Here is a 23,409-nt window from a genome sequence, read left to right as displayed (position 1 = left end):
ACTAAAAGAGGGATATTAATATAACTTACCTCACAGATTGTTGTAAGATTAAATGAGTTATTATGTGTACACATTTACAACAGCATCTTACACATAGTAAGTTCTATATGTGCTTGCACTATTCCAGATTTGAATGGATTTATCCATATTGGCTCTATAACTATATAAATAATCATTTTCTCTTGGTGCTTCTTTACTGCTTCTAATAGGTTCCACAATGGCAGAAAACTTGCTAGTCTTGTTCACTATGAAGTCTCAACTCCTAACACCTAACCCATGGTAGCTACTCTCTAAATACTTTTTGAATGAACAAATCTGTAATGAATAATACAGTCAAGAGGTTGTGCTTTAAAATGGCATCTGATACTTGGGTATATTCAGTGATCTGAAAATTTGAAGGCTACTCTCTTTCTGCTACAAACCACTACAAGGTATTTCAGTTGAACTGTGTTTTTATGCTGTTACACTGTTGTGTATGTACTTCAGTGAGAGTCTGTTGCTCTTTGGGAGCCCTGCATTCTTTCTTGATATAAAGCTCATGTTGAATCTAAGGAGCATGTTTTCTCAATGGGGTCAGCATGTGTTTACCATCTGACTCTACTCTCTGCTGCTTCCAAAGTTCATACATTAAAGTGCAGAAGTGTCTTTATACTACAGAAAGCACTTCACACTGAGAAGTTCCACTGGCCCTGGCCCTGTCCCCTGACTATGAGTCATAGTCAGAACATTGCTTGAGAATAACTTTACAAGGCATTAAGAGAACAAAAGATGTTAATGACTGGCCCAAAATGGTCTGGAATTGCAATTGCTCCCAAGAATCCATGAATTTGTTGTTTCATTTGGTGCACCTGATGTGTAGGGGCATGGGAGGGGCACAGAACATTTTTTTTTTACTTGTGCAGAGAAATTATAATGAAGCATTTGAAGCTCAAATTTGCCTGTTAGTCACATTGCATGCTTCTTAGTAAACTTTATTTTCATATTATTAGTGTATTGTGAAAAAGAAAATAGAGTATGATATTTGAACCCTTGGTTCTATCTCAGATTGTTGAGATCTTTTCAGTTCTGATTTAGTACAATTACAGGATGTAGGAGGGCATTTCAAAATATTTAAGCGTTTCTATAAGCCTGAGACTGGAAATGAATCACAGAACCATTTTTCATCTCGTCAGTCGCCAACATCATGCTTAAGGAATTCTTAGAGCCAAACAAATGCCTATTCAGAGAACATCAGCCATTCTATTCCCTGGTACTAAGTCAAAGCAGTAGTCTCTGCGAAGAAGGTTCCAAAATATGCAATCACCACTTCTAAAGTATATGCATGTGTAAAATTCATCATTAATCAGCATGTTCATATCTCACAAACCAGTAAAACGACAGAAACAAATTTAACAACCTACACACCCTGGGCCAAAGAGGCATTAATCCAGGCCCAAAAATGTTAAGATTATAAAAATATTACCTATTTGGATTTCACCTAGCATGACATGAGTTATAAATCTAACACAGAGTGATTTTGATATATTATTAGTGATTCCAGATACTGTGAGGAACAGCCGTAAGATTTGGTGGTGGACAAGCCTTTATTGATCACATCTAGTCCAGCATTTCCCCAGCTTTGGCTGCACTTTAGCATTACCTGAGGAGCCTTTATAACTCTCTATTCCCAAGTCAAACTCTAAGCCAATTAAATCAAACTCACCAAGAGGAAGAAAGAAGCTAGGTATCAGTATTTTTTTAAAGACCTCCAAGTTTTCCTGTATCAAGTGAAGGTTAAAAACCACTGTGCTGGTGGTTAAAGTCTGGTGGCGTGGCCAAGAGTGTAGAAACTATCTTTGGGCATGCTGGTGAGAGGCGAATGACTAAAGGCAGTGCTTGCTATCAATATGTGCAGGCACTTTCATAAGTAATTTTCTGGCATTAACACATTTAATCCACCTTAATGAGTAGAAATTATTATCACCACCATTTTATGGATGAGCAAACAAAGAAGTCATATAACTAAGAATGGTAGAAGGGGGATTCAAACCCAGACATTTGATTACACAATGATATTTACTTAACAACTGTTTAGTAAGTTCATATAATACAACAAATGCTACATCAAAATACTTGTTGGAGTCCCCAAATGCTTCACGAAATAAACAAGGAAATATATTTCACTAATAAACATCTAATTATCAGTAACTGCCTTAACATGTATGCTGGAATCAAATGTAAGCAAACAAATAAAAAATAGTGTTAACCTCATTAGTATTCTAGAAGACTTTATAATACTCACCTAGGTATAAAAGTGACCAAAATTCTATTTCCATTGACTTATGTCTGGCTTTCAAGAGATCAGCGAAGTAAAATCACATCCACTGTGATTCAAACAACATTGAACTAGACCATAAATCTTACAATTCACATATATTCAGCACCCAGATGAAACAATGCCCAAGGAACAAAATTCTTAAGAACAGAGAACAGATTGCACAGAGTACATTACATTCTCTCTATCCCTCTCCCTCTGGAAATGGTATATTGTTTAAGACATGCCTTCTGTAAGAGTATTCCCAGGGATGAGGTGGCTACAAATAAAATGATTTCATTTACGTGCAGTAAAAGAAATAGACTTCTCTTTATCTTACTGAGTCTGACTTCCTGCTTTCACAGAGAAGGCGTAAGACCATTGAACCCTTAAACTGTGTTTTATACAATTGCTTTTATTGCACTTTTTCTCTATTTAAAAGAATCCTATGGATTGAAAAGCAACAGTTGGGACATATCAAATATCTTCTCCCATTTATTCAGGTCTGAACAAACCAATTTAGACCCAAATCTGAGCAAACATGACCTTATGCATAAGTATATGTCAGGAATTAATACACATAAGTTTGTAATAAACCAATTCGTTGATCCAGTGATCATATCTATAAGTGTTTTTTCAAGGCTATTGAAAAGACCCAATGCCACTTCCAAAAACTTTTTCTATCTACTAGCAAATCTAGAATGAGGTCTTCATTTCTTGAGCTCTATTACCATTAAAAAGAATGAATTCCTGAAAAGGTTAAGTGTATGCCATGACTAGTCATTTATATTTTAGTGTGAATCAACAATTTAAGGATAAACTTTTCTATGGATTTAGGAAAGAGAACATGTGGCTCTTGAGATCTGGGAAGGGTGGGGAGAGGGGCTGATACCTGGAATAGGAGAAAGAGAAAGTGTGTAAACCCTGGGAACACCGAAAGCAAAATAGACAATTTCACAAGTCTATCTTGGAAGCACTTTCAATAAGGATTCAGGGATATCTGAAAAGGGAAACCAGAAAAACTGCTTTTCTTTTGTTCCTTGATAATACACATTTCCTAAGGCTAACATACAATTAAGACTCCGAGTTTCAAAGGAAAAAAAAGACATTCTATAAAAGAGACACCTGCACTGGGAGGGGGGTGGTTATAGAAGCACAATTCACAATTGCAAAGGTGTGGAAACAACCCAAGCGCCCATCAATACATAAGTGAATTAATAAAATGTGGTAGATGTATACCATGGAGTACTACTCAGCCATAAAAAACAACGGTGAACTAATACCTCTTGTATTATCCTGGATGGAACTGGGGACCATTCTTCTATGTGAAGTGTCACAATAATGAAAAAACAAATACCCGTGTATTCACCATTAAATTGAACTAATTGATCAACACTTATGTGCACAGATGAAAGTAACATTCATTGGAAATCAAGTGGAAGGAAGGAGGGGAGAAGGGGATGGGTAAATCCACACTTAATGGGTACAATTTATGCTATCTGGGGAATGGGCACATTTATAATTTTGACTCACACGGTACAAAAGCAATTTATGTAACCAAAATGTTTATACCCCTATAATCTTCTGAAATTTAAAAAAGACTATGAGTTTTACAATATGAAAAGTAAGTAAAGATATTTTATTTATAGGTAACCCCTTTAGCAGTGAATAAAATTAGGAAACAAGTAAATTGAAAGCCTTAAAGATTAAAGATAAGAAGAAAAGAAGTAGAAAGAGAAAGGTTCACATCATTATTGCCACTGTTATCATCATCATCAATTTGACTCACTAAATAACCACAGAGATTGGGTGTTTCGAGAAGTTTGGCCACAAAAGGCAAGACTGCAAATAAGAACTATATTATAAATGACACAAGCCAATGAACACACTAAAGAAGAGAACTCTACTGCAAAATATATGAAGACTCAACCACATATAAAAAGTAGATCAAAATAATGAGGTTTACAAAAGTAGAGAATACACAGGAAAACATGATTATCTCCAAATGATAGATGCATTGAAATACTTTGAGGATACATTATGCATAACGTAAAGGTAATTTCAAATAAGCTTATGCCAAAGAAAGATGTTGCTGATTCTAGTGACTGTACTTATCTAGAAAGTAAAGCTGTCACTCTCATTTATGGAATTCAGATTCATTTCTCCCAGAAGAGATGGAAATGAGGATGAGAGAAATAAGTGAGAATTACAACCCTCACAGATCAAAGAAAATAAATTTCTAGCAATAAATATGAGAAGGAAAACAGTCACCTCTTAAAATTAATATCTCATTCTTAAGACAATAAGTGCAATGTAACAGCAAATATAATCTTTCCATTTATTAAGGAAACCTTTTTTTAAAAATCCAAAAAGGCTAGAAAAATAATCATATCATTTACTAGTGCTGTAAAATACATCTCCCAAAAATTCAATGGCATAAGACTATAAAAATGTTATTATTTCTCATGATTTCTATCTGAGGGGTCCATGATAGGGTGAGCAGATGTGTCTCTGGGTCTCTGATGAAGTTGCAATCAGATTGCAAGTGAAAATGTAGTGTGGTACAGTGGGGCAGGGTGTAGGGCTGGCCAAGCATCTTTCTCTTCATATAGTTTCATACATAGTTTTTCCATGTGATCTCTTCATATTGGAACTGTTTGGGCTTCCTCATAGCATTGTGGCCTCAAGGAAGCAGTATCCCTGACATTGCAGCTCAGAACCCCAGAGTCAAAGTTTTTTAGTAAGCAAGGCGGAAGCTGAGTCGCCTTTTGTTCCCTCGCCTTGAATGTCATCTGACATCATTTTTGCTGGACTTTATTAGTCAAAACACTCCCAGAAGCCTCCTTTGTTTCAAGAGCATGGGATATAAATCTTACCTCTCAAGGGAAGGATTATGAAAAATATATTGTAAGAAGATCATGTGAGATGGGAGATACTGTCGTGACCATCTTTGCAAAGTGCAATCTATCACAAATCTGTTGGCAAGTGTTTCTTTCCTAGACTATAGCAACAATAAAGATGCTAATGTGACAATGAAAATAACAAAATATCTCATTTAATTCTATCATTACCCTCCATTTCATGCCTACAAAAATTAAGCTTCAGAGTGTCTACTTAGTATGCTCAAGATCTTATTGCAAGTAGCATGGCCAGAATACAAAGATCTATCTATTTCAAATTTTAATTGCTTTCCATTATACTAATCATCCTCACCCTTTTAAAACCAGGTCACCACTGAATTCTTATTTATTATAAAGTTCTACTTCTCAATAGCACTTTTGAGAGGAAGCTTAGTATCAGAGCCACAAAAAGTGGTGAAAAAATGTTCAAGTGAGTCCGACCAATGGTCCAGGTCTGCAAAGATCAGACCTTGGGCATGTCCATCCATATTGGTCCATAAAGCTATTATTCAACTCGACTCATATCATTATTCCATTCCATATCAGTTCTTTACAATTTTATTTTTACCTTACTTAAACTAAATACCAATTTTCTCACCCTTAACAGAAAACAAATTATCCAATTTAAAGAAGAAAATACTATCAAACATGAATTCTTTTAAATTTCCGTCCCTTCACATGAAGTTTATCTTGAGCCATTCTTATCTTTTTTTGACTGTTCCCACTTGTGTCCAAAGCTGGTCCTTTCCTTCTGCACTTTAGACCTCCTCCCTTCCTGTCTACTCTGAGAAATTTCTCTTCTAATTATGTCCACTTATTTTTACCTGATTCTTTCCTTCTCTATTGGCCCCTTCACTTCCTTTTGAACATAATTTACATTCCTTATCCTTGAAAAAAATAGTACTTCCCTAGTCTGTTCCCCTCCCATTTAAACTGCTTCCCTTCCCTGTTTCCTTTCCATTCTAAACTGCTTATCTGAATAGTTTTCTTTCCATGCATTTACTTTATTATCTTCTGTTCACTTCATGACTCATTTTGGTGTGATCTCAGCCTTCCAGTTCTGTCAAGTAGTTCTTTCAAATGACCCGGCTCTACTGTACAACTCTGTGACCAGGGGTATGACAGTTATGTCCCTATCCCTTTGTAGCAGAAGTCATTACAGCAATCTTCCCCTGTCAATATTTGTCATGAATAAAGATTTTGCTTAATGAGTTTCATCAGCTTCTCATTAAAAACGTCCAGTCACATGACTCCAATGAAATGCCAGTAGCTGGGAGAGTTAGGCCCACATGCCTTTCAGAGTACACGTTCTACTTATAATTAATCTCCAGCTGTTTCTCATGGTTAAATGCTTATCTCTTGAAGTCCAGCCAAGCTCAGCCAAAGAGCTGAATGGTTGAACCACTCAGTCTATGGTGTTTTGTTATGGTAGCCTGAATAGACTAAGAGAGTTGCCAACCTGTCTATGAGGATGTTCATGATAAATTAAGATGTTACAGACTTTCCTACTGTGTCTAGCTCTTTGGCTGAGCTTGGTGTGCATATGTGTGCTGTATCTGCGAAAATTCGGTACTTCCCTCACTTCCCCAATCTATGAACACTATTTAGGTGATGGGCACACTAATTAACAGCCCTGACCTAAGCATTATAAAAACTATCCATGTGACAAAAACTATCCATGTGACAAAAACATGTGCACCTCCTTAATATTTTGAAATTTAAAAAACACACTTAGGCAGAGGAATCTGACTCTGCCGTTCCATCGGTCTCACTGTCATAACACAGATGATTCTTAGGCGAGTTAACAAGCTAAGCCTGTGTCTTCTTGGGGCTACCAGATCTCCAGTGCTATCTTGAAGTAATCAGTACAGTCACAAGTGGCTGATAAAGTGCCATTACAGCACATCCACACACTGGCACTGCAAATTGAGATGACACAAGTGCCAGCCTAAAAAGTCTTCAGATTATCATTGCTTGTAATAACTGAACAGAAAGCTCTCCTCTCTTTAACTTTCATTAGACAATTTCATAATAATGCAGATATCTACTTAAATTTCAATTTATACTCTTTCAATTTATACTCTATAAATTTCAATTTATACTCTTCAAATTTCAATTGAATATAAATTTCAATTTATATTCTTCAAATGACACATTTGAAGAATAATCCCTTGTCTGTATGTATTTCATTGCAATTTATGTACCTGGTACTGTTTTCTGTGATTGCTGTTTATTTAATCATTTCTTAAGGATACCAGGGATTATTGTCTTTTTCTCTATTCTCTATTTCTTAGCAATATGGCTACTTAAACTTTATGGTGGGATATTGGTTCTTTTTTCTTTCCAACTTTGCACACAATGCAGATGTTTTAGAATGAAGTTTGAAATTAATCACTGGGAAAGAAGGGAAGAGATAAGACTCTACTCACTGAGTCTGTATTACAAAATTGAATGCAATAAAGTGATTATTAGCTTGTCTGATAATTCTGCAAAAATGGTGGTTAATGAACTAAAATTAGAAGTAAACAAGTATAATAAACTCCCCCAATAACAATCATACTTAAATATTTTCTTATATATATTTGGTAAAATAACTGTGGGAAACACTGAAAATATAAGGAGAAAATCAAAATGTTGTAATTCTATTATCTATAAATATCTACTGCTAACACTTTAGAATTTTACTCCCAGTAATAGTCTTAGTTTTTATGTGTAAGAATGTGTTCCTTAAATTATGACTGAAGGCTTTGTATCTATAAATAACATGCAAATAGAGGTATGCAGCTAGATTTGACTTTATATGTTACCCTGCGTATATATTTCAATGCTATTAAATTCCCTTCAAAAATACTAATTTTATATGACCATATAATCTTCCACTTTATCAATATGTTATAATTTATTTAACTTTATTTTCCAATTATTGTATGTTTAGTTTATATCCAGGGAAAAAGTTGAGTATCTTTGTCATAAACAATTTTCAATGAGCATACTTGTACATAAAGATTTATACTTATCTCTAAGTATTTCTTTTGGAGGTAAGAAGTGGTTGACTGGTTTAGGGTATTTTGCCATTACGTACATATCAAATTTCTTCACAAACCTGCTGCACCAATTTGTAATCCCATCAGCAGCCCTTCACACCACACCCTTACCATTATTGACTATTACCTTTTTTAAAAAGAACTGAAAAAAAAAAAAAAAAGAACTTCAATAATGTGACATGATGTGACATGCAGGGACATGACATACCATTTCACAGCTATGTTCAATCTTTTATATGATTATAGGCCTGATTTACTTCTGTGAATTTTTTCTCAATGTTCCTTTCATTTTTTAAAATCTTGAGTTGCTAAAGCATTTTTAATTACTACCATTCATTTATCAGCAGAAGGTATTTAAAAACTTAAGTATTTTTAAGTTCTATGTGTTTATTCTGTAAAAAGAAATGAGTTTGCTTCAAATAAGCAATAGTAATTCTTTAATATCTCTAAATAAGCACAAGATTAGGCATAGAAATGTTTTTAAAATTCTTGTTTTCTTCTTTCACAGAGATCTTTAGGCATGTATTTTTTTTGTAATTACATCTTTCACTTGAGTAGAATATATATATCTTGTATGTGATCAGGAGTAATCACTTTTCTCTGACATCCCTTTCACATTTTTGAGCCCTCACTATGCGTAATAGATGTGCCCACTTACACAAGCACAATGAAATTTGATGAATTGCAGAAAAGCATTCTTTTGAAGGGAAAGAGTGCCACACATGCTTTGAATGTAAGGAATTTGACCCTAAGTAGACAGGAGTCATATTCTATATAAATGGGGCTCTATGGTAGTAACTTTCATCATCTTGAACTATTATGTTCATTTTAAAACAATAACAAAAGAATTGCTAAATATTTCATAGGCTTTCATTATACAGTGGATGTTCATGAAGTAAGAATTGGTGTTGAAATTACAAATGCTACATTGTGTGGGGAATTCCATGTCCAGAATCTGCCTTCTTAACACAGGGCAAGTTTTTGACCTTTGACTTTTAACAAATTGTAGTTAAAACACTATCTGGAAATACTCCAAAAAATATTTGCATGGTATTAAAACTATGTCAATAAATAGGAGAAAAAGATGCTAAAATATGATAATTATTTATCAAAATAATTTTGATTTTGTTAAATGGCATGAAGTACTTAATGTATAATAAGGTAATTTTGAAAATTTACTGTTCAATTGAAGATAGATTACTTGGATAAAAACGTAAGAATAGTAATGATCTAAACAACATATTTTTAAAAAATAGATCTAATGCATATATGCAAATATGTTTCCAATAGTAGGTAAAAAGGCCCATGACATTCATTTTAAAAAATCATGTCATTTTAGATCATAAAAAAGTTTCATAATTTCAAAATGAAATATTGCAGAAAGCATTCACTGATCATAATATATTAAAACCAGAAACTGATACAAAATAAGAGACAAAAAGTTCTTCCACTTGAAAATAATTTTATTATATTAAAAAAAAGCCCAATCATAAAAATACTTTTAAATTGAAAAAGAACTGTAAACTAAAAATTCAAAATATCTGAAAAATAATTATAAAGGAAACACTATGTATTGACTTTGGGTATAAACCATATGAAAAAAGAAAAATGAATAAATATAAAAATAAAAGCAGAAATGAGTGAGAATACCAAAAATTAAAACAACAAAAATAATAAAAATAAACATTTTTAGCAATAAAATAGATTAAAATCTTCATTATTCTAATCAAGAAAAAAGAAGGCAGAAAGCTATGAGCACACGCAAAAAAAGACATGACAAGGAGGTAATAAGCATAGAATCAGGATAATTTTAAAATATTACTTTCCTAATTCTAAGAACAATGAGTTTAAAATTTGGATGAAATAAAAATTTCTAGAAAATATAATTTGTCAACAGTGACCATAAAATATGCACGAAAATCCTGAAAAAAAATTCAAAAACTTAAATATAAAGAAGCTATCCTAGAAAATAAAAAAAAAACCACTAGGCCTTGACAGTTCACAGAGAATTCTAAATTCTCAACAAATAATTCTTATGCAAATTACCTATTCTACAGTACATTAAAAGTAATGTTTCAATTATTTTAATAAGGTATGTAACATTGATATTAAAACATAGAAAGATTGAAAACAAAATGCTGACCAACTTTCAATATTTAAGAAAATTTTAAATATTAGCAAGCCCAGCAGAAGCATATTTAAATAACAATACATCAGGAACAAGTGGCATTTATTCCAGGCATACAAGGATGGCTCAATATAAGAAAATCTTTCAATATATATCATTATTTTCATAGATGTATGGCAAAAAAAATAATAATAATAACATGATCATTTTCCCAGATGCTGAAATGGTATTTGATAAAATTCTATGCTAATTTTTTATTTACAAGGAAAAAAACCCTCAAAAAGTAGAAATCAATGAAAAATATACAAACATGGGTGCATACACACACAAACACACACACACACACACCAAGCCCAGGAATTAGCTTACTAAGTAGGAAAGATACACTGGTATGGCGAATAAGATAAGAATGCTCATTATTACCATAACTAATGAGCTGGAGGTATTAGCCAACAAAATTATGGTAGAAAAAGATATTAGAAGTTTACAAACATGAAAGGATGAGGTAAAATTAACCCTCTCTGCAGATGATATGATTATACACTTGAAAGACAACAAAATTTCTAAATGGAACAAAATAAACTGCAAAGCAAAGAAAACACAGGTGTATTGTTTGATAATGTTTAAGTGGAGAAGGAAGGACTTTCTCATCAGGACTTAAAGTGCAGAGGTCATTAAAGTAAGACTGAAAAAATTTGAGCCTCAAGTGTTTGGGCTGTCTCTGTGTTATCAGCATCTAACCTTGCTTTACCTTTTTTGTTTTAAATGACAGGAAACACATCTTCTCATATCTGCTTTAATCTCTGTTTCCAGCATGTGATCTTCCTCGGTCCTTGTGTCCAGTAACTAAACTGAAACCAAGCATCAAAGTAGGAAGCACGTGCAGAAACTTTTATTTAGCAAACAAACTCCCAAACAGGCATGGAAGTGGGCTGTTAAAAGTGATCGGTAATCATGGAGGTTATTTAAGCAAACAGACGATAGTACACTCCAAAGGGGTCAGAGCAGGCACACGTCCAATTGCGCAGTGGCGCCATGCACCCACCTGGTCCTTTCGGGGTGCCCCTCTTCTCTCTTCTTTCCTTCGTTGTTGTTTCCCAGGCCAATGAGAATGTCATCCCCACCCATCCACCAGGCCCAGATGTGTCAGCCCCTCCCATCCACCAGGCCCGGATGTGTCAGCCCCTCCCATCCACCAGGCCCGGATGTGTCAGCCCCTCCCATCCACCAGGCCCGGATGTGTTAGCCCCTCCCATCCCTCAAGCCCGGATGTATTATGGCTTCCAAAGCCTGTTCATGGGGGTGACAAGGTACGATAATGATAATATTAGTATAATGAAGTCAGAGTTACTTGAGGACGCTTTTGCCATCCATATGCGTAAGCCTCTCCCTAGGGGTTTCCCCAAACTAGAGTAAATAAGGTGTTTTTGCAATGGTTACAATTCTATTTTGACTACAGCTTTCGTTTTCATTGATCCGTAACCCGAATTCTGTTCCTATCGTTCGGCCCCACCTGTGTTCCCCATGCTGATCTCCTGCCTCACCTCCATCCATGAAAAAAAAAGTCCTATCTGATATTTTGTTTGATTCAAGCCCTGAATAAATTAATATTTTTCAAAACCATTATTTTTTTTAAATTATTCATTTTCTAATACCAGGTAAGCCTAAAACAATAACTTCATTAAAAATTGGTAAGACACAAAAAGAAGAAAGTGTTCCTTCCTGTAAGGATTTTTCATAAAGATTCTAAAGTGTTTCAAGGATACTGATAGACCAAAAAAATCGATTTTGTTTTATTTTTTAACTAGACTTTTAAGAAAATTAACCCACATATTAGTCAAAATGAGGAAAAAATATGAAATACACTATTTTTAAAGACATATCTGGTCAAAAACATAGGTATACCTATTATTAAAGATTTGAACTTGGAAAAAAATTTAACTTTCATTTCCATACTCCATCTCTTACAGTTGTCAAAATATTTCTTTAATGCAAGTCAAGAATAATTTATCTTCATACATATATTTAGAGGTAACTTAAGATTTAAGAATATTAATATATTAAACTTTTTCAGTGTTTACTCTCACTTTCATTTAATCTTTTCATAAACCATGAGCAGGATTGATTGAATAAATGAGTGATCTTACTGAATTCTTTTGTTCCTGTCTGGACAAATTCTACCCCTTCATTCAGTGTTTTAGGCTTCTCTACTCAGATCTAATTTGATTGACTTTAAGGCAAGATATAGGCTAATTTGTTGATGAACAATGTGTTATGAGTTAGAATTTTAAAAAATAAACTTAGATTAAATCACACAAATCTGCTTTTATGCCTGAAAGCAATTCAATTTGGAAGTACCAAAGACATTCTTGATGTTAGTCTGAAACTCATCTTTCATTTTAAAATAATCTAGCTCAGACTGAAAAAATAAGAGTGAGAATTTGGTATTTGCTATCTATAGATCATAGCTCTTGTCCTGTGTGGGCAATTGCAGAGTAAAACTAAGGGAAGCCAGGGCTTTCTTTGCTGTTGCAGAAAATGAGGTAAACTCTTTCAGCTTCAGTGTGAGACTGAGAATGGCAGAGATTAATGGGTAACTCTGTCCTATAACTGTAAAATATTAAAAAGAGTTGTTTAAACTCTAAGTCATTCTCAGTAACTAGAATGCAATTGAGTAGATATGTAATTTGGAGCAAATTCTTTAACCTCTTAGGATCTCTGTCACCTCATCAGAGATGGGGGGAAGGGGTGGAGGGAAGAACAACAGTTTAACTCTCTAAGTAGGTGTTTGGACAAAATGATCGATTGTGTTTATTTTTCATATCAGATTTTTTATTTTATAATGCATGAGAAAGCAAAGGAGGTCCTTTTCTTCCCCTTATTATCTAATTTGTCTTTTTCTAATTTTTTTAAATCTCAGAGAAGTGAGTAAGAACAGACATCAATTTGAGTCTTTTTCCAACTCTGGTTCCCACAGGGTCTCTTGGGAAAGCGTTCCCTCCCTCATTCTGAGTGCTCAGTGAATCAACCCGGAGAGCCATGGGATTAAAGTGGGAATTTTGCAATGATGCTGTGAGGTTTTGGCTCTGAGAAAGGAAGCAGGAATTTTAAGAGTTTTGACATATTCGGTATCATTATATCCCTATTCTTCTCTATGTTTAAAATAAAACCTTTAGAAGAAGTATTTCCCAAATCTCCAGGCACAGAAGCCTGCATCGGGACAGCCTAAGGGACTTTAAAAGAATACCCATCCCAGGTTCTCATTCCTGGGGGTCTCATCTCATGATTTTTGCATTTAAGAGCAATGGGAAGGGGAGAACTTTAAGGTAATCCAATACGTTTGCATTCCAGGCATCGGATACCTGGAATAGGACCTCATTTCCTCACAATATTGCAAAAATCACCAGTGCTGTACCTCCTAACCTTCTGAGGGAACTTGGATATTTTAAGTTATTTCTATTGGCATCATACAGCACAAAATAGAAAGTCTATAATAAGAAAATAGAATAATTTTGTCCTCTCTTCACCTCCTTCTGTCACTCCTTTCCAAACAAATCAACAATGAAACAATATTTCAAAAAGGAATGTGACAAGGCCTGTTTCATTTTAAAACAGTAGCTGCTGAAGCTATGTCCTTTCATTTAGCCATCATGACGCTATGTTACATTCCTTCCATAGTAGAGTGGCTAATATTAATTTGGGGTTTTCTTTTGTTGTTATTGTTCTTTTTTAATCTACTAAGTTGCATCTCTGAAAAGAACTTAATGAAATAATGGATGTGAAAATGTCTGGAATAGTGCCTGGTACTTAGAATCCAGTTGATAAATGTATATTTTATAAAGGATAACTGACTATTAAATTTTATTTGTGAAAATAAAAATCCTTATTCAATATATTTTATATGCTTTTATCTGTTGTGCTTCCCAAACCTGGGTATAAATCATAATCTTCCAGAGACTTCAAAAACAATATCATGGTTTTTATTTTTGCTTGAAGCAAATGCCCTTCACTCTCATCTTCCAACAAGGCAAGTCAGTTCTGCTAGCCACACGGCTGAAGGGCTGACAACTGACAGTTGAGGCTTTAGAATATCATATGCATTTTGCATCACCAAAAGATTGTGAAAATATGATATATTTGGCTGATAATCTATATGGTAAAATTATATATGACTTCAATGGTAACTCTTTTCTAAGAGCTGTCTTTAAATCCTACAGGAAATTAAAATACTTTTAAATAAATGCTTGCCTACTGCACAAACTTTTCATCATAAGTATAATTCCAATAAATTAAATAGAGTACTATTTCCAATAATTTCTTCTGGAACAAAATGTAAATTTATGTAAAGTCCTTATATGAACCAAAGATTACCACAAACATCAATATCTATGTAATTCAATCTCCTATCTGTTAAATATAATCTCTAAGAAGTAACAGGTTAAAGCATAACTCAGTGAGTGATGAAAATACAGCTTTCCTCGAGTTATATTTCATAAATAGTACTGCTTACCAGCATTTTAACAAGATAAGTGATTATATAGGTAAAGGACAACAAACGGACAATAAAATATTCGATACACTGTGTTTCCATTTTTCAGGACATTGGCGATGACAAAAAGCCCCCTGAGTTATTTCAGAGTCCATCAGGTGGCAGAGAGTGCTGTATGTGCTGATTGCTTTTAAGAACAATAAGCAATTATTTTTGTGATGTGATTTAAAGATACCAGGCAAGCCACGATGCCCTTCCAAATCCTTCACTTGTGTTAACTGATCCCTGACATTCCAGAAAGCTTTATTCTTACATTATGTAATATAATATTTTACAGTGTTTATGAACATTTATAAAGTGCCTTTTATATATTGCATATCATTTAAACACTAGAATTACAATATTGTTTTGTAGCATTAGGTGAACTTATATAGTAGGTAACGTTAGTTCACAGATGAGGAAACTCAAAGAGGTCACATGACTTTGCCAAGGTCCAGGAATCTATACATGAATCTGCATAAAGTTTCCACTTACTACAGCTCAACAGTCCCTGAAGAACAAGTTGAATTTAATTCATTAAGATATAATTTCTTTCTTTGCACTGTAACAATTAAAATACAAGGACAATGTCTTTCTATAGGAAACACAATCTTCTTGGGGCCTTCGTCAAACTCTAGAGGCTCCTTTCCCTATTGGTTTCTTATCTAGGTTCCAAACTTCTCTTGGTAGCAGGGACAATATTTGGACAATCTCCTAAAAAAAACTCTTTGTTATTGCAAGAGGCTGGGGATTCCTTTCAGGCTCTCTCTTTCACTGACATCCGTGAAACCATCTCTCTCCTACTGCTTCCATATCATTAAGGCATAGGAGAATCTGTTTGACCAACACCACCTAGTAATCCAAATAAAACATGAGACATTGGTGACCTCCAATCTTGGATTTCCAAATGTATCTCGGAGTTCTGTTATCTACACTCTAAATGTGGCAGAGGTGAGATCAGGGTCAACATACTAAGTGCTGATTCTCTTTTACATGCCCTGCTTCTACCTCTCCCTCTTGTATCCATCTAGCTAAATATCTATCAACTGTGCTGATCTTGGCAAAGAACTAACGTTTGGTTTTATCGATTTTTCTCTAATGTTTTTTCTCTTTTCTATTTCTTTGATTTCCACCTTGATCTTATTATTTCCATCTTCTTTTTTGGCATTGGCTTTGCTGCTTTTGTTTTCCTAGCTTCTTAAGGGGGAAGCTGAGCTTATTGATTTTTGCTCTTTCTTCCTTTCAACTGTAAGTGCTTAAGGCTATATATTTTCCTGTAAGCACAGACTTCTTTCTGTTGTTTATTTCCAATTTAATCTGTTGTGGTTAGAAAACATACATAATATAATTTCAATCTATTTCAATTACTGAAGCTTGTTTTATATCCTAGCATAGGGTCTATCCCAAAGAATGTTTCATGTGCACTAAAAAGAATTTGGATTTTGCTACTGCTGAATGAGAGGTTCTCTATGTCAGGTCAAGTTGAATGATAGGATTTTGCAAGTCTTCTGTATACTTATTGCTTTTTATTATAGTTATCTTGTCAACTACTGAGAAAGGAGTATTGAAACCGCTAACTAAATTGTTGAATTGTCTATTTCTTTTATGCGTCTCTAAATTTTTGCTTAATTTACTTAGGGATTCTGTTTTAGGTCCATATATGTTTATAATTTCTAAATCTTCCATATATGTTAGGCACTTTATCAATTGAAAAGTCTCTTTGTGTCTTTAGTAATATTTTCTGTCTTGCAAAGAAGGTTTGAGAGAAGCATTGAAGGAAAAATTATAAGGGAAAAAAAACCAACAAAACGATGTTATCTAGAGTATAAGTCTCTTACAAATTTGAAAGCATTTTGATTTCAAATTAAAACAAATAAACTATATATGTGAATAGAAAGGGAAATTTCATAGATTAAAATGCATATGAAAGATATTTTAAATCTTAATCATCATAGAAATACAATGTAAAATAATTAATTAACACTTTATATCCAAACTGAAATAACTGGATAGCTATCCGATACCAAATTTTGACAAAAATATGAGAAAAAAAGAAATTCTATTTGCTTCAGGTAGAAGTAGAGCCTGGCAAAACTGATGTGTGGAACAATCTGCAGTACATAGTAACCTGAGTATGACCCAGCAATGGATGTAGAAACGTGGATAGATCCACACAGGTGTTTGTATGAGTGTGCTTATTACAGCATTATTTTAATCATGAAAACAAAATATCCTATGTGTCTATTTCTGGAAATAAATTAGGAAAAACTAATGACATGTTAAATTAGTTATATAAGTAAACAAGTTAAATAAACAAGTTAGCTAAAACTAATAGACATGTATCATGCAGCAACTCAGAAGCAGTGACCATGAAGTGTGAAATAGAGCAATAATATAATGCCATTATTCCATGATTATAAGTTTAAAGACACACCAAATAATATTTCCCGGTTTACAAAAATACATACATATCCATGAAAAAAATCCATATTAGAGTTATAGTGAAGGAGGAGTAAGGAGGAAATGGATTTGGGGATCAAAGGTGGAGGAAAAGGCAAATAAAATAGAGCAACAGAAGAGACTTACACAGTCCAGTAGCATAGTGTGACATGAACACTGCATAATATAGCTTCTATATTTGAGCCTCCCCAAAACACATTTACATACACGCCCCACTTACACAAACACACATACACACAAAAAATTAAAATAAAACATAAAACAAGAAGATTAGATAACACTTTGGTGTGAGAACTGGTTAGGAATATTACGATATGTTCGTATAATGGAATATTATGATCTGTTGAAAATAGCTGCTGATAGAAAGTCTCAAACGTATATTATTAAGTTAAAATAGCAAAATCCTGAACCGTGGGAAGAGAATGGTACTATTTGCATTATTAAAAAAATGTGAGAAAATGCTTGCATATGCACAGTATGACTCTAGAAGAACTCAGAAGAAAATGGTGACAGTGATTACTTCCAGGAACGATAACTAGACTGCTGACAGCAGTGGGAGGGGAGATTCCCATTTTACTGCATGTTGTTTCTTTTCAATTTTGTACTTTATTTACATAACCAATTCTAACAAATACAAATATGCATTGTTAAACAAAACTTGCACCAATAAAATAATGTCTACTTTGAAGTCAGCAATGAGTTTATCCTAAAGTATTGGCAAGTGTAAAAAATATAAATATTTGTGGTATATTGATTAAGATGATGAATGAGAATAAAAGATTACTGGAAAGGTAGAGAAAATATTCACACTTTATTTCAAATTTATTTCATATTCAAACACAGCAATCTTTATGCCTGTAACTCTGTGTTTTTATAATATTTACTGTACAGCAATCCTTCAAAGTTAAAGCTATGCCTTTAATGAATCAGAATTTTATTTAGCATTCAATATAATTAGTAGGATGGTAATAATACCTTTTAAAACATACACTAGCATTTTCAATTTTAAATAGCCAAGAATCCCAAGATGTTAATGGATTCAAAGAATTCCCCATGACAATGCCAAATGCACTGAGGTGTCGATGTGCTGGGAAGCTTACCAATGTAAGAACCAATTTCAATTACTGTCTTTCCCTGGAGTACTTTCATTCAGATACTCACTTTAATCTCAAAAGCCATTCAGTTAAACTGTCCCTGTTATGTCATTACTCATCTCTCTCTGTTACACTCTCAGAATTCCATCAACTTGCACTCAAAAAGCTCTGAATCGTTAAATTGGAAACAATTTCTTTCCTAAGTCTATCTACACATCTCACTTACCTGAGAGAGGCTGTTTCTATCTTGCAACAATCTTACAAAAACTTCATAAAACTACACTTGGCATTTCTAGAGCAGAATCTATAATTAGTGGAGCTATCAAAGATTGCCTTTACTCAGGAATTGGACATTGATTTATTTTGGTCACAACATGATCTTGTAGAGGACAATGATATGCCCTATTATACACTTAAGAAAGTGTATAGGAGTAGGAGAGAATAAGAAAAGAAAAATTGAGTTCAACTCTAGAGCACATTTATATTTTCCTGGATCTGGCTATCAGATTATTAAAATGATTAGAAAGATAAACTAAATTTTATCTTAAAAAAAATAACAGTTTTTTTCTCTTAAAATGTTAATAAATATATTAGCATATTTCTTTGCTTAATACCTGAGATAGCAATTGTTGAGATGGATAATAACTAGTAATAAGATTTTTATAGCATTTATAAAATTTAGAGAGACACTCAATGCCATTAACATTGGTAATATTTTCAAAAGGAAATATTCTCAAGGAAATACTTTCATATGTTTAGGTAGATAAGTTAGAAACCCACCATTAATCCTAATATGGCACATAGTAAAAGTAATAAAAATTAAAACATATCCAGAGAACCTGGACTGAATCAGTATTGAGTTTTTCTTCCACATAGAAGGAAAATGACAAGAGCTTTATGTTGTTTGATTTTTAACTGTGTAAATCAATTTCAAATGTCACTAACTTTTTCCAATAAGGTATTAAAGGCCAGGTGTTAAATATTTTAGGCTTTATGTGCCATGTGGTCTTTTTCACAACTACTCAACTCTGCCATTGTGGTGTAGAAGCAGTCACAACAGGTGAATGAGGAGGCAGGGTTGGGTTCCAGTAAAACTTTACTTACAAAAACAAGAGGCAGGCCACATTTGACCTGCTGGTGTGTGACAGCTTGCTTACTCCGATCTATTTGATAGATTTATCTATTTGAGAGATCTATTTGATAGGTTTATCTGTCTGATAAGTCTGATAGATTTTGTTAGGTATGTTGAGTTCACAAACCAATACCCCAAAACAATGGTGCTCTGACAGGCAAAGCAAAGCCTCAAAGTCTCTCTGACTTCATCTCTCCCTAAGCACAAGATAAAGTTGTTCTCTGAAGTTGCCTTATCTGCATAAAGTTCAGACCTGCAAAATAAATAAATAAATAAATAAATAAGTACTTCTGATCCTTCCTTTGAATTTTCATTAACTGAACTCATCGCAGGAAGAGAGATTGAACTCTGTAAACACACCTGGACAGGCTTTTGTCACAAACCATTGTCTGCTTTGAGATCCCAACAGACATTGTCCCAGGCCATTGTATGTTCTTCAAACTCATTGAGTTCGCCTAAAAGTCATTTACTACCCCTCTAAAATCACGCATACTTTCCCATCTCCTTTTCCCCTAAGAAGAAAGGTATATATAATAACTCTCCATACCCCATGTGTGGTTGAGCAATCCCTCTGTGAGTCTCTCCCACACATGCTAACAAATTTATATGCCATTTCTTAATCTGTCCTTTGAGTCATTTTCAAGGAACCCTCAGAGCAAAGAAGATGTTTATCCGTGGCCCCTACAAGAGCAAAATTATTTCAAAACTCCAAATCTCATCAGCAAATGTGCCTTCTGTGACTGAGATGCCTTGAATTCGTGGGGCAAAAGCAGCTATCTGATATTGTTTGATTTATCATTTTATTACTACACATTAATCTCCTCTCCTTGTGGATATATATAAGTGGTGGAATTAGTGAATGAATTTTTTTTTATTTCACAATCTATTTTCTGGCCTATTGTGAAGATTTCACAAAGAACATCATATTGTTAGAGCAAATGTTCTATAGAATTTCAGTTCTGTTGTTAGAATATTATACTATTGAGAGTAAATATATGATAAAATAGCTGAAGTAAATTTGAGGAAAGGTAAAATTTTCAACATGGTTAAAGACATATGTGCTAAATCCATCATGGAATTGGATTTAATTCAATTAAATAAATTAAGTTACTTCATTCTTTAATGAATGAATCAATGAATGAATGATGAATGAATGAATGAAGAGAGCATGCTTAAATTAAAAGGACTAGTAATAGCTGTAGCTAATAGTCCACGTTCCAGAAACTCCACTGCTAGTGTTGGCCAAAGGGAAGATACCAGGGCTGTCACAGGAATGTGCTTATCTTCATCAGTATAGCTAAAAAGGGAGATTTTCATCACCATTTCTAGTTCAGTATCTTCCCTCTGCTACATCCTGTGCTGGGATTCTTAGGTGTTCACAGCTGCACAAATCCTGCACTCATGTTACCGAAGGAGGCTGCAGAGAAGGGAAGGAAGCAAAGTCAGGGCACTGAGGACTCTTACAGAAGCTGTCTCCTCTTCCAGTGAGTAGAGAATAATTCTAATCTCTCTTTCAAACACGGTTTTCCATTTTCCATGCATGTCTGCTAGAAACAAGAGAAAACATTTCCTCTTTATGCATAACAGGAAACTATATATAGAAAAAAATGAAATCTATTCTCCATGGAAAAAAATTTACCGACAATAGAGGCTTGGCCTCTTTTCAGAAAAATATATGTCTACGTCTGTATGTGTGTGTGTGTATCTTCCCAGCAATAGCAGTGGAAGTTGGATGTTGAACTGCATTCACTCCCACATATTTTATCTAAGATGTCATTCAGGTCTTGGGAGAGAAAATTTTTAAAAGCTCGGATTCAGAGTTCTTTACAGATACCACAGTGCATTATTACAAAATGCCTTTGGTTTATGATTACCTTTATAATGACTAGTTTTTTTTTTAATGTAGTTCTGTGTAATATATATAATGTAGTTTTATGTGGAATATAAAACCAAGATCATGATGCTTCAGCTTCACCTATTGGTTTAACCATGAAGAAGTCTATAAACATCCCCTCTTGTTCTCTGCAGTCCTAGCTGTGTAGGTCTAAAGAGAAGATGGTTCTGCACGAAAACAATAAAAATGAAACCATCAAGCAAACCATTATCTCCACACCAGTCTGTGTAGCACCCTGTGTTTTCTCTCTGTTGCTTTGTGTTATCACTTTGCTCCCTGAACCTCTCTTTACATGGGTAGGACACCAGTACCTCAAACTCACCAGATTCACAACCAAACCATTCATCTTTTCCCCAAATCTGTACCTTCTCTGCTTCCTAGTTCAGATAATGACAGTGATATCCTCCACGGCTATAAAACTCAGTAGTATCACATTTTTCCTCTTGTTCATTGTCCAAATTCAGATTATGGTCTTCTTCTACTCTCTACTCCCCCTATACCATGACACTGATTCAGACTTTCAACATCTTTTACCTATAGGGGTAAAATTGTACCAATTACAATTGCCTCATAACTGAGTCTTGCAACATCTACAGTCTCCTTCATACAACTGCCTCAGGTGGCTTTCTAAGTGTTAGATTTGATAATACTAATTCCCTGTTTGGAAGCTCTCATTGATTCCTTATTGCTTAGGGCTCCATTTCCTTGGGAAATTAGGTTTGGCTTGTGCTAACAGGTTTTTTAAACAGTTGTGAAAGAAGGAAGAAAAGAAGATATAGGAAAGTATAAAAATATTTGAACATTAACAAAAATATGTTTCCTTCAAATTTGGCTTTGTGTTTTATTTGTTTGTGTTTAATGAACTTATTATAAAAATGATCTTCTTGAAGGAAATAAGATAGTATATATATATATATATATGTTCATTTTTTAAAAAACAAAGGATAAATCAAAAATTAATATAATTAGTTATGCACAAGAGATAAAATGTAGATTAAATCAAAAGTTTAGCTTTTCTGAATTTTCTCCCTGTGCTGTAATTATGTAAGAGAATTCTTGTTCTTACGAAATGTGTATTATAATACCAATAGGTAAAGGAACATGATACATGCAACCTACTCTAACATGGTTCAGATAAAAATAATAACTGTGTATGTGTTTGTGTACATGTGTGTGTGCATGCATGTATGGGAGAGAGAGAATAAAACAAAGCCAATTTAGTAGGATGTTAAAAATTGGTTAGTTAAGGGTAAAGAGTTATTTTATTTTCCCTGACAGACAAGAGTTATTTTATTTTCCCCTTTTTGCTTCTAAGGACAAACTAGAAACTTTTATCCTCAATTCTAATCTGTATTTTTAATCACTGATGGACTTGAAACTCTAATAATTTGCTAATAATTCTATAAGAAGAAAACTGGCCATGTTTGAGTAAAGCTCTTAATCTTTTGACGGTGGGTTTGTGACATTTGTTTAACAAGTGATTATCATTCGCACATTTTCTCTTTGGATGTGTTGTACATAGTTAATTGCTGCTGTAATCTGTTTGCAGATTCATTGCCTCCTCTCTCATGTATGTTATTGTGAAATGAACATTTCTGAGTTTAAATTTCCTCATTGGCAGAAAAAGAACAGTTGGGTAATCACTAGATTACATCTGTAAGGTCCTTTCTCCCCCCCAAAACTCCTTCATATTTCACTTTTTCAATCATCTTTTTAGTGCAGAAGAAATTTAATTTTCTCACCCACATTTCTATATCACTAGGGAGGGAAAAAAAACCAACATTATTTGTTCATGATTGAGGTGAAATAAGGTCTTTTATTATGCTTGTTCCTTTCTATATAATTTTAATTTCTTAATTGAGAGAAGCTTATTAGAACTAGGACTCTGAAAATACTAACTCATGCCTAAGATTGCTTGCATTTTACAAGTAAAATA

The 23,409-nt window shown here is 33.8% G+C and overlaps 1 long non-coding RNA gene across 1 annotated transcript in view; it reads right to left on the bottom strand.

Annotated features, from left to right (window-relative positions):
- LOC105881763 (uncharacterized) overlaps positions 1–11,502 on the bottom strand; it is a 39,320-nt gene extending 27,818 nt beyond the window's left edge. The window contains exon 1 of the long non-coding RNA XR_012923302.1: positions 11,411–11,502. This is a non-coding gene — a long non-coding RNA (uncharacterized LOC105881763). The remainder of the gene's footprint in view (positions 1–11,410) is intronic.
- Positions 11,503–23,409: the final 11,907 nt, after the last annotated feature.

Source organism: Microcebus murinus, chromosome 15 (assembly GCF_040939455.1).
Source record: "Microcebus murinus isolate Inina chromosome 15, M.murinus_Inina_mat1.0, whole genome shotgun sequence".
In the NCBI taxonomy this organism is placed as follows: domain Eukaryota; kingdom Metazoa; phylum Chordata; class Mammalia; order Primates; family Cheirogaleidae; genus Microcebus; species Microcebus murinus.
Note: the sequence above shows the minus strand (reverse complement) of the source record. Positions and strands in the feature narration are given on the sequence as shown.